The following is a 13,713-nucleotide window of genomic DNA, read 5'->3' on the forward strand; positions in this document are numbered from 1 at the left end:
AAATCTTTTTGCTCTAAAGCACGGCCAGGAAAGAGGCCATGGGCACTGGCCAAATGGTGCTCTAGGTTTAGAAATTTCCCCTTTTAGCTCACAAAAACAAATTGTCAAATAGTTATTTTAAAAAAAAATCAGAAAACAAACATTTGGTTCCATTTAGGCTGTAATCAGCAATTGGTAATTTTTAGAAAAAGACAACTTGAGTTGCTCATTGTTTTTATCAGGTCTCTGACTCCTTCCTTTCTCATCTGCGGTTGGGTGGAGGGGTTACAGCTGTAGCAGAGGACTGTTTGTTGATGTGAGAAAACTGTGAAAAGTGTTTTGCACTTGCATACAAAGGCTAATGGAATTAAAAATGATCCCACTAAGTTTTATGAGAAACAGGACTATTCCTCTTGGGTGTCTCAAGTCAAAACAAGGCAACTGCCTAGTGATTTATAGTCCCCACTACACATTTTCTGCCTTCCAAGAAGGCGTTAGAGAAGGTCTGATGTCCACCAGAAGCAATTTCAAACACCCCACAGACAGCCTGGACACTTTGTTTTCACATGCAGCAGGACTTTCTCCTTTGGCCCTGGCAAAAAAGCCGACTCCCTAGGACTGTTTAGGAAGGAACAGACAGGAAATTTCCCCCAAAAGCTAAGAGGGGCCAGTGTCCTCTGTTGACTAGAGTGGCGGAGAGCATCGTCAAAGGCAATTGATACATTTATGGCATATGGAAATTGTCCTGTGGTCCCCAAGTGGCCCCCAGGCTCGACCTGGCTGGATGGGCAGCACAGGAGTTACAGAACGAGTTATCATAAGGCACGTGATCGAGGTGGCCCCCACACCAGGCCCAGAAAGATTATCTCTTCGCACAATTCCAAAAGTGTTGGAAAGCTGAGGAGTTGATGACACTCACTGTGAGCAGCAGATACAGGGTGATCGTCATGACCGTAAACCAACGGATGGAGACCCGGGAGAGCTGGCTGGAAGCCCTGTTGGGCTGCTTCTTCGAGTACACCAGCAGGTACTTCACGCGCAAAAGCTGGTTATTAGTGACCACAAAGTACTTTGGAGGGACGTCGCCCCCTTCACTGTGCTAGATTCTCGCTCTCCTGCGATCTATCTCCTTGGAATCCTTCTTCTTCGTTTGGCACTTGACGGCTGGATGGTCAATGACCTCGCACACAGCCACGCAGCTAAAGATGGGGCCGAGGAGACTGTGCTGCCACCCGTGGCCATGGGGGCTGTAAATGAGGGCCAGGCTCAGGTCACTTGTGAGGTAGGTCCCTTCCCCAAACAAGGATGTCTTGTTCAGGTGGCAGTGCAGGCCATTGTGGATGATGGAATGGAAGTTCTCTAGGCGGCTCCCGTGGAAGGCGTAGATGAGGTCGCATTCTCCTTTGGTCTCATAAAATTTGGTGTTGGCTGGGTCAGAGTACTCGATTTCAAACAGGAAGTCCGGCACAGGGACAGGCGTGTGAGGGGTATCAGTCAGCTTTTGGATCTTTTCAAACTCTGACTTCCTGCACTGTGGATTGTCAGGACCTTTGACGATGAAATCCAGCTCATCAGGTCCCAGGCCCATGGGTCTTTTTCTCCTGAGGACTGGAGAAGTTCTTTCAGGTTAGGTAACTTGCTGGCATCTGCAAGCAGGGCCTCGAAGTCCTTGCAGTCGTGGCGGGCATAGCACGCGGGGAAGGGCCGCGGCACTGAGTCGCGCTTGTAGCTCCGCAGGGCCGAGGCGAAGAAGCTGCAGCGCAGGTCGGCGGCCAGCACATCGGGGCCTGCCGCCTCCCTGACGGCCGCCCACCCCGCGGGCTGCATCCCGCCGCGCCGCGCGTTGTCGGGGGAGACGCGTCGAGGTGCGAGGGAGCGGGGTGGAGGGGTAGGTAGGGCAAAGCCTGCGTTCAGCGCGGGACTGGGCCCATGGACAATGGGCTGGAGGGGGCTGGGGTCTCTCGGCCTGGGACGAGCTAGGCAAAGAGAGGAGATGACAGGGTGAGACCGTGCTGACGAGTGTCTTCTGCGGGGGGCCGAGCCACTCGCTGCCCAGGGAGACAGACAGGTGAGGAGAGGGACCCGGCCGGGACTGTGGGCCAGTGCGAGGGGTGGGCGGGGGGATAATGGGGCCTGACGGACGGGGATCCCGGACCTGGGGGAGGGGCAATGACATGGGTGAGAGGGCAGCATCCTGACACGTGTCCTATGAAGTGGCGTGGGGTGGGGGCACCCCCAGAGGGGACCGTGGCCCTAGCCCGCTCCCTACGCCGGGAGAAGCTGCAGCGCGGCCCAGGCCTTCCTCCAGATTTTAAAATTACAAAGTTATGGCTTTTAGAGTTGTGTTTTTGTTTTCTCGATCATTAATTTCTGCTCTTACCTTACTGTCTCCTTATTCTGCCTTTCAGAGATTTATTTGACTTTTTCTAACTTCTTGAAATAGTAATAGGTGAGTCTTGTATGCTTTGTTTTTATTTTTTGCTTTGGTTGCACCATGGGGCATGCAGGACCTTAGTTCTCCAACCAGGGGTCAAACTCATGACCCCTGCTTTGGAAGCACAGTGTTTTAACCACTGGACTGCCAGGGGATTCCCCTTCATGTATTTTTTTTTTTTTTTTAATGGCAGTAATATAACTAGGTTTTTCTGTGAAGTACCTTCTGTTGAACTTCCAGGCTATTACACACACTGGATATAGCCTTTGGGATTTATTATATGATTATTACATTTATTATAAGCACTTTACAAGAGACTTTGGTACCTTAAACCCAAGGGATGAGATAAGAACACTCAGTGAGATTTGAATATGCAGAAATTGGACATGAAAATATTGTAATAACTGAGAAAAAATTGTAAGAAATTCTCAGATGTAGGGAAAGTTTAGGGGTATTGTCTAGGTGGAAGGTATGGCAATAGGCAGGTGGCAGACATTTGGAGGGCCTTCCCTGGTGGCTCAGCAGTAAAGAAGCTGCTTGCAATGCAAGGGCTGATGGAGAAACAGGTTGGATCCCTGGGGTGAGAAGATCCCCTGGAAGAGGCCATCAGAAACCCACTCCAGTATTCTGGCCTGGAGAATGCCATGGATAGAAGAGCCTGATGAGCTACAGCCCACAGAGTCACAAAGAGTTGCACACGACTGAAGCAACTTAGCACACATGTAGACATTTGCAAGCCAGACCAACTGGATCTTGAATCCAAGGCTAAAGTTGACAGATTTCTGTAGGCTGAGAGAGGTCCTTGATGGTGGGCCTTTTAAGAGTAGAATGCCGCAAACTCAGAATGGATTCTGGAAGATGCTAGGACTAGAGTGCCAGATGCAGTAGACAGGGCAGGATGCCAGGGACGCCTGCATGATCAGAAATCAAGCCAGGTAGCATGAATGGATGAACGGGACTCAGAAGATCAGGGCAGAGAAGCAGGATTGAAGTGGTATGCATGAAAGTAATCACAGAAGTCCTCAGTGTTCTAAGGGAGTGGAGGGAAGAGAGGAAGAGTCAAGGATGAAACTGTATATAAAGGGATTTAAAGATAGGAGTCTGAGAAGGGGATCTGGAGGAGGAGACCATGGAGAGCAGTCATGGAAGCTGAGGGGCAGAGCTGCGGTGAGCTTCAAGGAAGCGAAGCTGAACACGGGTGAAGGAGGGTGGGCTGGAGGTGAAGACGCCCCTTTCTAGAGGATGCCCTCACTGCTAATACTAAACTAGTGAGGGTTAGAGAGCAGAATGGAAGCACTGGTGGGAAGTAAATTCTGAAGAGAATGGGCTCTTCACCCTTCAGATCTTTTCCTTTTATTCACAATTAACAAACCAAATTAATTAGAGAATTGTTGTTGCTGTTGTTGGGACTAGGAGGTCAAACTTCACCTTACCAATTTGAGTAGCATGTGTTCAGTGGAAGATATGATGTCTTTTGTCAAAGAGAAATAGACCTGAAAAAATAAATAAATAAAACCAAGGAGATGTCCTAGTTTTAGAAAAGATTTGCTACAAATTTATTTTAAACAGAGGTCTGTCAGAGTACTAAAATATTATTTGATTTCAAAGACTATGGATATGCTGAACTTTTCAATGATATGATGTGCAAAAGATGCCTTATAGGCCCTCAATAAATGTTAGTTATCCCCCCCAACCACCTCCCACTCCCAATACATATCTGTGCAAATCAGGCCTTGTGTTTGTTCAGAGGGAGCTTCTGGGCAGATCTCCTGCTCCTGGAGGGCTGTGGAAGAGGTCCCCTGTGCAGTCTTTTGTGACTTGACTACCAGCAAATGTTCACACAGGCTGTGGTGGACTCTGTGACAAAAAAGGGAGGCCTAACCAGATTTTAGACCCCTATGTAACCCAATAATTGAGTCAAGCCTATGCCATGGTCAGAGGAGCGGGAAGGTGGAGGAAAAAGACCAACGGGCTTCCTATGGGCCAGTGACAAAAAGTCAATGCCAAGAGAACAGTGTGCATATATTCAAATGACATTATTGTGTTATATGGTTATGAGAACAAAGGTTTCCCATTGCAAGATTATTTTTTAGCATCCTGATAAGCAACTGATCATGTCTGGGTCCACCAGCTCGGCGCATCCCCCACTGTCTCCTTTCTCAGGTGGGCCACCTGACTTGAGAGAACCGAAAGCATGTAAAACCACACAGTGTCTACAGTAACAGAATTATCCTATTCCACTCTCTGCATCAACAACAGTTGACTATTTCAGGGACCTCTTGCCCAGAAGATGAAAGGTAAAACTATTGCTTATTTCTAAAAGTTTCCCAAAAAGTGATTTAAATGATCATTCAGTTTTTCAACAGAAAATGTCAACTGACAGTATACTTCCCAAGATTCTCTGAACACTTGCTGCTTCTCTTGTGGTGACCATCAATCTTAAACTCTTATTTCATGATCCTTAACCAATCCTAATCAAGCCCTTCCTTGAAAACGCTTCTGAAACTAGACTCCAAAGGATTTTAGACATCCCAACTTTGCCTTCTCCTCTCAAGACACTATGAAGATTCTGTCTTACTGAAAAAAAAAAAAAAAAAAAAGAACTCAGTCTTGTCTTTACAACAAACTGTCCCGCTGCTCTTTGAGGGAAAGGCAGCATTTGATAATCTCATCTGACTTCTCCACCTCCCCACAAGTTCTGAAAGCCATTCAGAATTCAGACAAAGGTGATATGGGTTAGAGGTGCTTTGGTCAAGCAGGAGAAAGACCGTATTCTATCTTCAACATGCATAACCCTAGGTGATCCACCTGGCCCTACATGTATATTCAATGTATTGTTGCTGGTGCTACTCCTCAGTCACTCAATCTTGTCTGACTCTTTGCGACCCCAAAGACTGTAGCCTGCCAGGCTCCTCTGTCCATGGAATTTTCCAAGGAGGAATACTTGAGTGGGAAATTAACATAATGGTTATAAAGCCTTTTAATGAAAAGATATCATTTACTGTTGAGGTTCTTTAATGGACCGGAACCTTGTGGTCCGGAGTCGACCGATAAGAAAGTAAAGGAGAGAGAAAGAGGCTGATATTCCTCGGCTTATGCAGAAAGCCAATAAAGCCCCTGCACAGGGCTTGCTCTGTTCACAAAGGCCTCAGCCACCTTCTCGACAGGGTGAAGGTGCAGAGCTCCTTCTCAAGAGGGTCTTAGAAGCCCAGGCTGGAAAGTGAACACAGAGGACCTCTGTGCTCCAAAGAAATAGCCTGAGAGAGAGAGAGAGAAAGAAAGCAAGACACGGGGACCAAAGCTCTGATGGAGCAAAGGTGTTTTAATCAACATGGTGTGGACATATATACTGTAGTTATTCTCAGCAAAGATAAAGATTAAAATTCCAGACTTACAAAACATAGGTGATCCATATTAAAGAGAGAGAGAGTTATAAATAATCACTTTTACCATATGGTTCATAAAAAGGAAGAGGGTACTTATCACCATATAGAAAAACTAACGAAGGAAATGCCTGGATTCCTCAGCCCCCGGGAGAGGCTTGCCTCTCCTCTTAATACCTGAATATTCAGGAATTAATAAGGAACAGAGAATTCCTGACAGATCCAAAACAGTACACAGGAAGCCCCCTGTTAAATGCTTCCTGACAATTCCCCTTATTTTATTATATTTGAAAAAAAAAAAAAATGGTCCTGAGCAAATGAGTTTGGTTAGTATTAACCAACCTTATAGAAGGGCGATAGTAAACAACAAATATAATTATCAAGACAATCGCCAAAGTTACAATTCTAGACCCGATTCTGTGGGTAATACTTTGAAACCATCCTCGTGGGTCTAGCCCAGATAATTTGTTCAGCTAAAGTTTCCAAATTAGGGGAAGAAGGCAGGTTTTTAGAAAAAGTTTTAAAGATTTCCTTTTGCAGTAAATGTACATTCAGAGAGGCATTATCATGTATATTTTGTAAATGAAATTTGATTTGTTCCCAGTTGTAGGCACTATGACTGAATTGAACAGGAGTAACACAAAATTGAGTAGCTTAAAGAAATAGAGAAGTTAAAACAAATATATCAGTTCAGTTCAGTTCAGTTCAGTCACTCAGTCATGTCTGACTCTTTGCAACCCCATGAATCGCAGCACGCCAGGCCTCCCTGTCCATCACCAACCCCCGGAGTTCACTCAGACTCACGTCCATCGAGTCAGTGATGCCATCCAGCCATCTCATCCTCTGTCGTCCCCTTCTCCTCCTGCCCCCAATCCCTCCCAGCATCAGAGTCTTTTCCAGTGAGTCAACTCTTCACATGAGGTGGCCAAAGTACTGGAGTTTCCGCTTTAGCATCATTCCTTCCAAAGAAATCCCAGGGCTGATCTCCTTCACAAGTATATAGCTTGCACTTAATACAAGTTACAGAATGTAAAGTCTTATTAAATTTTAAATTTCCTATGGCTATAACAAAAGGGGGTGGGACACAGGCATGTATAAAATATGACTGATTATAGCAAAAGAAATAGTTACTATGACCACAACAGGTCTCTGTGAAATGTCTGGCCCAAGTTCCAAATTTTTCGGTGTTTGCAGCAAGTTTCCAAACGTCCCATTGTTCAGGCCCAATTTGTTTATAGAGAATGATTCAAAGAGGAGGAGGGGTGCCATTCCACCGTCAAGCCAGCCAAGAAGTCCTTTGTCATGGTAATATTTCATTAGTAACCATTTATATAATGTTTTTTGTTTTTTCCCTAACTCTTTCCCTAAAGTTTAGTAGTGTAAACATGGTTCACAGTAAATAACCCAAGCAACGTCCGAAGGTCTTTTGCAGGCAGGACGAAAACCCAAGTTTGTTGGCTGACGTTTATGCGTAGTACTGCTGGGCCCATGCACAAGGGAAGGACTTCATAGCCTAAAGAAATGTTAATTAGTGTTCCTTCCTCCCCAAGGTGTGATGGCTCCTTCACATTCTAGGGAGGGAGCATATGTATAGAGTCATTAATTGAAAGGATTGGTCCTCTCTCTGTCCATTGAACCATCTGTAATAGAGGGGGGTTGGGTATTTGTCTAGCTCGAGCTGGGGGGCGGGGGGTGGGGGTAGGGGTGGGCAGGTACAGGGCAAAAAACTGAGCATTGCCAGGAGAATGTATTCAGGACTCCGAGGCAATTCCTGTTGAGAGACCAAATTTTCAGCTCGATTAGTAAGGGTTTTTATTTGTCCCTAAGTGGGGAGATCATAGGGGTGATGCTGCTGAGGGTGGTGTTTTCTGGAGAACTTTAGAGCGGACATAGCCCATATTGGAATTTCTTCTTTCTGGGGTTCTTGTTGTTTCATCTCCATTTTTAATGCCAAGGGCCCCTTCGGGTCGAATCTTTGGAAGAGGTTAAAAACAATTTAAAAAAACAAAACAAAACAAAACTGTATTAACAATAGTTATAGGTTTAGAAAATATCTTATGTTGGAATCTAGTAAACTTTGCTTTAGATAAGGAAGACAGTAGTGTGCCTGTGTATACCCCCTTTTTAAAAATTTTTTATTTGCAACTTTAGTGTGTGATGTGTTCTTTTGACTATATCTTGTGTCTGTGGATTATAAGGAAAACCTGTAATATGTTTAATAGAAAAAGATTGTAAAAAATGTTTAAAGTGTCTAGAAATACAGGCAGGGTATAACATGTTGTGTAGCCTCACCGTGAAGAGGTGTGGCCCAGATAAAAGAGGAATTTGTGTCTATACAGACGTGTGGGAAAGAAAATGGAGGAAGTTCAGGGCACTGAGTTACATCCATTTGCCATAGTTCATTCAGTTGCAAACCACGAGGATTAATACCTTGTGCGATGGGTCGAAGATTACCAGTCTACAAGTAGAGCAATTACTAATAATTTCTTTAGCCTGGCGGTATGGGATTTTCCATAGCTGGTGTAGGGAGCCAGCAATGTTATGCAACAGAGCATGCTGTTCCTCTGGAGTAGCAAAGGAAACCAGTTTATCAGCTTGTTCATTATCATAAGTCATGGGGCCCGGAAGACAAGAATGTATTCGAATATGTGTAATATAAATGGGAGAATTGCCGTTTCTAACACCAGAGTGTAGTTCCAAAAAGAATTGTTGTATAATAGGTTGATTGGGATTTATGGTGGATGTTTCTATATTTTTTAACACAAAAACAGACTATATAGACTCAGAGACTATCTTAATGGGGTAAAGTGAAAGTGAAGTTGCTCAGTCGTGTCTGACTCCTGGCGACCCCATGGACGATAGCCTACAAGAATGTAGGCAAATAACTTAAATAAGAGCATATAATTCATTTTCTTCGGCAGAATGAAATTTAGTATAAAAGACTTTATATTCCTTAAGAGACCAGAATGAAGCTTTGGCGTTTTTAGTCTCATCTATAGTTTTGCCAAGAGAACACACTGGTCATAGCAAACACCCTCTTCCAACAACACAAGAGAAGACTCTACACATGGACATCACCAGATGGTCAACACCGAAATCAGACTGATTATATTCTTTGCAGCCAAAGATGGAGAAGCTCTATACAGTCAGCAAAAACAAGACCGGGAGCTGACTGTGGCTCAGATCGTGAACTCCTTATTGCCAAATTCAGACTGAAATTGAAGAAAGTAGGGAAAACCACTAGACCATTCAGGTATGACCTAAATCAAATCCCTTATGATTATACAGTGGAAGTGAGAAATAGATTTAAGGGCCTAGATCTGATAGATAGAGTGCCTTATGAACTGTGGACAGAGGTTCGTGACATTGTACAGGAGATAGGGCTCAAGAACACCCCCATGGAAAAGAAATGCAAAAAAGAAAAATGGCTGTCTGGGGAGGCCTTACAAATAGCTGTGAAAAGAAGCGAAGTGAAAGGAAAGGAGAAAAGGAAAGATATAAGCATCTGAATGCAGAGTTCCAAAGATCAGCAAGGAGAGATAAGAAAGCCTTCTTCAGCGATCAATGCAAAGAAATAGAGGAAAACAACAGAATGGAAAAGACTAGAGATCTCTTCAAGAAAATGAGAGATACCAAGGGAACATTTCATGCAAAGATGGGCTCAATAAAGGACGGAAATGGTATGGACCTAACAAAAGCAGAAGATATTAAGAAGAAGTGGCAAGAATACACAGAAGAGCTGTACAAAAATGATCGTCACGACCAAGATAATCACGATGGTGTGATCACTCACCTGGAGCCAGACATCCTGGAATGTGAAGGCAAATGGGCCTTAGAAAGCATCACTATGAACAAAGCTAGTGGAAGTGATGGAATTCCAGTTGAGCTGTTTCAAATCCTGGAAGATGATGCTGTGAAAGTGCAGCACTCAATATGCCAGCAAACTTGGAAAACTCAGCAGTGGCCACAGGACTGGAAAAGGTCAGTTTTCATTCCAATCCCAATGAAAGGCAATGCCAAAGAATCCTCAAACTACCGCACAATTGCACTCATCTCACACGCTAGTAAAGTAATGCTCAAAATTCTCCAAGCCAGGCTTCAGCAATATGTGAACTGTGAACTTCCAGATGTTCAAGCTGGCTTTAGAAAGGGCAGAGGAATGAGAGATCAAATTGCCAACATCTGCTGGATCATGGAAAAAGCAAGAGAGTTCCAGAAAAACATCTATTTCTGCTTTATTGATTATGCCAAAGCCTTTGACTGTGTGGATCACAATAAACTGTGGAAAATTCTGAAAGAGATGGGAATACCAGACCACCTGACCTGCCTCTTGAGAAACATGTATGCAGGTCAGGAAGCAACAGTTAGAACTGGACATGGAACAACAGACTGGTTCCAAATAGGAAAAGGAGTACATCAAGGATGTATACTGTCACCTTGCTTGTTTTGTTTTTTTTTTTTAATTTAATTTTATTTTTAAACTTTACATAATTGTATTAGTTTTGCCAAATAAGAGTACATCATGAGAAAGGCTGGTCTGGAAGAAGCACAAGCTGGAATCAAGATCGCCAGGAGAAATATCAATAACCTCAGATATGCAGATGACACCACCCTTATGGCAGAAAGTGAAGAGGAACCAAAAAGCCTCTTGATGAAAGTGAAAGCGGAGAGTGAAAAAGTTGGCTTAAAGCTCAACATTCAGAAAACTAAGATCATGGCATCTGGTCCCATCACTTCATGGGAAATAGATGGGGAAACAGTGGAAATAGTGTCAGACTTTTTTTTTTGGGCTCCCAAATCACTGCAGATGGTGATTGCAGCCATGAAATTAAGAGACGCTTACTCCTTGGAAGGAAAGTTATGACCAACCTAGATAGCATACTGAAAAGCAGAGACATTACTTTGCCAACAAAGGTCCATCTAGTCAAGGCTATGGTTTTACCTGTGGTCATGTATGGATGTGAAGAAAGCTGAGCACTGAAAAATTGATGCTTTTGAAGTGTGGTGTTGGAGAAGACTCTTGAGAGTCCCTTGGACTGCAAGGAGATCCAACCAGTCCATCCTAAAGTCAACATCCATTAGAACTTGAGCCACAGTATACACTCATTGTATACATCATCAGGTACATTATTACTATTACTCGCTCAGTCATGTCCGACTCTTCGTGACCCCATGGACTGTAGCCCATAAGGCTCCTCTGTCCATGGGACTCTCCAGGCAAGAATACTGGAGTGGGTTGCCATTTCCTTCTCCAAGGGATCTTCCCGACCCGGGGATTGAACCCAGGTCTCCCGCATTGCAGGCAGATTCTTTACCATCTGAGCCACCAGGGAAGCCCAGATTATTCTATTAAAAATATAATTATTTTTAATAGAGATTATCTAAAAGCTTTTATCTCATTTATATATATATGTATATATATATATATATAAAGAGTTACCTTTTTGTTGAGAAATTAGTTTACCTTAAACCTAGGCATAATAAAAGTATTATATAATGTTGATGACTTAAGACATGTCCTAATTAGATTAGCAAACAATTATATTAAATTATATTTATACTTAAATAAATATTATGTTTAATATTAAATATTTTTTAGTTTATGTGAAATTGAATTTAAATAGAGCCATTAACTACATATTATCTAAAAACAAAGCTGGTATATTGGCAGCACTGCTGGATGTTGAGGATTTGAGGAAAATATTGAAATTTGCCCCAGATTTTTGCTGAAGGGGACCTGGGGGGTCCCCGTTTGGAGTTTCTCAGAATAGGTTTCCTTTTAATGTCAAAAATAGATTTACAGTCTTTGGCCCAATATATTCCTCTATGGCAGCCAGGGCAGATTTTTGGAGGTTTTTTCTTTTTCTTTTTTTTTTTTTCAGCTTTCTTAGGGAAGTCCCTTTTTAAATGGTTCTTATTTCCACATATAAAGCATCCTTCATTTCCCTTTCTTAAGGCAGCAACCATTGTTTCAGCTAGCATTTGCATCTTTTGAGTTTCTAATCCTAGATTGCGACAAGCCTTCAAATAATCAACAATAGTCCCTGTCTCACGAATTGGAGCTATAGCTTTTTGACATTCCTGATTTGCATTTTCACAAGCAAGTAATTTCTCTAGTTGCCTTTTGGCTTCTTCTCCAATTACAGTACGGGAAATAGCAGTTTGTAATCTAGCTAAAAAACCAGCATACATTTCACTAAGTTCCTGAACATTAAATAAGTGATGAAGTAAAATAGAAAAGTGATGGGGCTTTCCAGCCACTTTACCCATGTCTTAGTACTTACTGGCCTTAATAGGCCCTGGGGTCACTCCATCCAAATCTGCCTACGTGTACCAAGCTCCTGTTCTGGGCGCCACTTGTTGAGGTCCTTTAATGGACCGGAACCTTGTGGTCCGGAGTTGATGATAAGGAAGTAAAGGAGAGAAAAAGAGGCTGATATTCCTTGGTTTATGTAGAAAGGCAATAAAGCCCCTGCACGGGGCTTGCTCTGTTCACGAAGGCCTCAGGTGCCCTCTCGACGGGGTGAAGGTGCAGAGCGCCTTCTCGAGAGGGTCTTAGAAGCCCAGGCAGGAAAGTGAATCCAGAGGACCTCTGTGCTCCAAAGAAATAGCCTGAGAGAGAGAAAGAAAGCAAGACACGGGACCAAAGCTCTGATGGAGCAAAGGTGTTTTAATCAACATGGTGTGGGCATATATATTGTAGTTATTCTCAGCAAAGATAAAGATTAAAATTCCAGACCTACAAAACATAGGCGATCCATATTAAAGAGAGAGAGAGTTGCAAATAATCACTTTTACCATATGGTTCATAAAAAGGAAGAGGGTACTTACCACAGTATAGAAAAACTAAAGAAGGAAATGCCTAGATTCCTCAGCCCCTGGGAGAGGCTTGCCTCTCTTCATAATACCTGAATATTCAGGAATTAATAAGGAACAGAGAATTCCTGACAGGTCCAAAACAGTACACAGGAAGCCTCCTGTTAAATGCTTCCTGACAATTTACTAGGAGACATACAGAAAATAAAATTCATTGTGCTCTAAAATTATGTGAGGGACATAATTTGTCATTTAAAAAAAATAATGTTCTAATAACAGCTATGATGTTTCAGTGGTAAATCAGGTGTTATTCTTCTTCCCTTTGTTATCCCCAAACTGGGTTCATTTCTTGATGGATGTCAACCAAACCAGTCATAAGGAGAAGGAAGTGTTTGTTACTTGCAGTAAGTAAGGAGACCATTGGCGATCTTTCCCAAAGCAATGTCTCCAGCAACAGCAAAACTGGGGAAGTTTTAAGCTAAAAGGGTATACGCATACTCATGAAGGGACTTGAGCAGAAGAGAAGTCAGCAGAGAATTTGGGCAAAGGTTGACAGAGTCCCAAGCTCTAGTAGATTGAAGTCACAAAATTCAGGAAAGGTCAACATCATCATCCCTTTATTGTGGTACTTCAGTCACTAAGTCATACCTGACTCTTTGTAACACCAAGGACTGTAGCATGCCAGGCTTCCTGCCATTCGCCCTCTTCTGGAGCTTGCTCAAACTCATGTCCATTGAGTCAGTGATGCCATCCAATCATCTCATTCTCTGTTGATCCCCTTGTCCACCTGTCCTCAGTCTTTCAAGTATCAGGGTCTTTTCCAAAGAGTCAGCTCTTCGCATGAGATGGCCAAAGTATTGGAGCTTCAGCTTCATTATCAGGCCTTCCAGTGAATACTCAGGGCTGATTTCATTGAGGATTGATTTGTTTGATCTCCTTTATGTCCAAGGGACTTTCAAGAGTCATCATCCCTTAGGTTTCTGTTGATCTAATGATTGAGTGCTGGAGAAGGGGTCAAAATTCTGCAATAAACCTCAAGAAAGTGCTTTATGCTAATCTATATCATTGAAACAGAATTGGAAATCTTTTTTCAATTTGCCC

The 13,713-nt window shown here is 43.2% G+C and overlaps 1 pseudogene; it reads right to left on the bottom strand.

Moving 5' to 3' along the window:
* Positions 1-346: 346 nt before the first annotated feature.
* On the bottom strand, positions 347-1,806 carry LOC129656211 (protein mono-ADP-ribosyltransferase PARP16-like; annotated as a pseudogene).
* Between the last annotated feature and the right edge of the window lie 11,907 nt (positions 1,807-13,713).

This window comes from Bubalus kerabau, chromosome 6 (genome assembly GCF_029407905.1).
Source record: "Bubalus kerabau isolate K-KA32 ecotype Philippines breed swamp buffalo chromosome 6, PCC_UOA_SB_1v2, whole genome shotgun sequence".
Taxonomy (NCBI): Eukaryota; Metazoa; Chordata; class Mammalia; order Artiodactyla; family Bovidae; genus Bubalus; species Bubalus kerabau.